This window comes from Petromyzon marinus, unplaced genomic scaffold, assembly GCF_048934315.1.
Source record: "Petromyzon marinus isolate PM22_M1 ecotype Great Lakes invasive population unplaced genomic scaffold, UKy_Petmar_22M1.pri1.0 PM_G_Scaffold_40, whole genome shotgun sequence".
In the NCBI taxonomy this organism is placed as follows: Eukaryota; Metazoa; Chordata; class Hyperoartia; order Petromyzontiformes; family Petromyzontidae; genus Petromyzon; species Petromyzon marinus.
Genome location: NW_027422984.1, coordinates 752501 through 755000, shown reverse-complemented (window position 1 = coordinate 755000; position 2500 = coordinate 752501).

Sequence of the window (2500 nt, the reverse complement as noted above, 5' to 3'; positions counted from 1 at the left end):
CGGGGATGTGTCTCTTGTGGCTCACGGGGCTGTTAGGGTGGCACAGAAATCCCTCGGAATGGGAAAACGGGTCATTTTCGTGTTGCCACATTGCATGCGAACGGCATGAAACTTCCAGAGGCATTTGCAGCAGGAATGCATGTGCAGTCAAAAAAGTGAATATTTTTCACGGATAGACCCCGTGAAACGCTAGAAATTGGCGGCGATGTCTCTCTTGTGGCTCACGGGGCTGTTAGGGTGGCACAGAAATCCCTCGGAATGGGAAAACGGGTCATTTTCGTGTCGCCACATTGCATGCGAACCGCATGAAACTTCCAGAGGCATTTGCAGCAGAAATGCATGTGCAGTCAAAAAATTGAATATTTTTCACGGATAGACCCCGTGAAACGCTAGAAATTGGCGGGGATGTGTCTCTTGTGGCTCACGGGGCTGTTAGGGTGGCACAGAAATCCCTCGGAATGGGAAAAAACGGGTCATTTTCGTGTCGCCACATTGCATGCGAACCGCATGAAACTTCCAGAGGCATTTGCAGCAGGAATGCATGTGCACTCAAAAAATGTGATATTTTTCACGGAGAGACCCCGTGAAACGCTAGAAGTGGGCGGGGATGTCTCTCTTGTGGCTCACGGGGCTGTTAGGGTGGCACAGAAATCCCTCGGAATGGGAAAACGGGTCATTTTCGTGTCGCCACATTGCATACGAACCGCATGAAACTTCCAGAGGCATTTGCAGCAGGAATGCATGTGCACTCAAAAAAGTGAATATTTCTCACGGATAGACCCCGTGATACGCTAGAAATTGGCGGGGATGTCTCTCTTGTGGCTCACGGGGCTGTTAGGGTGGCACAGAAATCCCTCGGAATGGGAAAACGGGTCATTTTCGTGTCGCCACATTGCATGCGAACCGCATGCAACTTCCAGAGGCATTTGCAGCAGAAATGCATGTGCAGTCAAAAAAAAATTGATATTTTTCACGGATAGACCCCGTGAAACGCTAGAAATTGGCGGGGATGTGTCTCTTGTGGCTCACGGGGCTGTTCGGGTCGCACAGAAATCCCTGGGAATGGGAAAACGGGTCATTTTCGTGTTGCCACATTGCGTACGAACCGCATGAAACTTCCAGAGGCATTTGCAGCAGGAATGCATGTGCACTCAAAAACTTCTATATGTTTCACGGATAGACCCCGTGAAACGCTAGAAATTGGCGGGGATGTGTCTCTTGTGGCTCACGGGGCTGTTAGGGTGGCACAGAACTCCCTCGGAATGGGAAAAGGGGTCATTTTCGTGTTGCCACATTGCATAGGAACGCCATGAAACTTCCAGAGGCATTTGCAGCAGAAAGGCACGTGCACTCAAAAATTTTAATATTTTTCACGCATAGACCCCGTCAAACGCTAGAAGTTGGCGGGGATGTCTCTCTTGTGGCTCACGGGGCTGTTAGGGTCGCACAGAAATGCCTCGGAATGGGAAAACGGGTCATTTTTGTGTGGCCACATTGCATAGGAACGGCATGAAACTTCCAGAGGCATTTGCAGCAGGAATGCATGTGCACTCAAAAACGTCTATATTTTTCACGGATAGACCCCGTGAAACGCTATAAATTGGCGGGGATGTCTCTCTTGTGGCTCACGGGCGCTGTTAGTTAGGGTCGCACAGAAATCCCTCGGAATGGGAAAAGGGGTCATTTTCGTGTTGCCACATTGCGTACGAACGGCATGAAACTTCCAGAGGCATCTGCAGCAGAAATGCATGTGCACTCAAAAACGTCTATATTTTTCACGGATAGACCCCGTGAAACGCTAGAAATTGGCGGGGATGTGTCTCTTGTGGCTCACGGGGCTGTTAGGGTCGCACAGAAATCCCTCGGAATGGGAAAACGGGTCATTTTCGTGTTGCCACAATTGGCATACGAACGGCATGAAACTTCCAGAGGCATTTGCAGCAGAAATGCATGTGCACTCAAAAACGTGAATATTTTTTCACGGATAGACCCCGTCAAACGCTCGAATTTGGCGGGGATGTTTCTCTTGTGGGTCACGGGGCTGTTCGGCTCGCACAGAACTCCCTTGGTCCACCTGATTCGTGCATACAGGCAGCAACTAAAACTCTGTAAACCTGCTGTGAGGACATCTAAACAGTGGACCAGTGAGGCTGTGGAAGATTTGCGGGCGTGCTTAGACTGTACTGACTGGGATATGTTCACGACTGCTACCAATAGTCTGGATGAACTCACAGAGGCTGTGTACATCAGCTTCTGTGAGGACTGCTGTATCCCAACACGTACCAGGGTGAACTTTAACAACAACAAGCCCTGGTTCTCAGCAAAGCTCAAAAGGTTGAGGTTGGAGAAGGAGGAAGCGTTTAGGAGTGGGGATAGAGACAGATTCAAGGAGTCGAAGAACAGGTTTAGCAAAGCGGTGAGAGAGGCTAAACGACTGTACTCAGAGACACTAAAACACCAGTTCTCTACTAACGACGCTGCTTCTGTCTGCCAAAGGGCT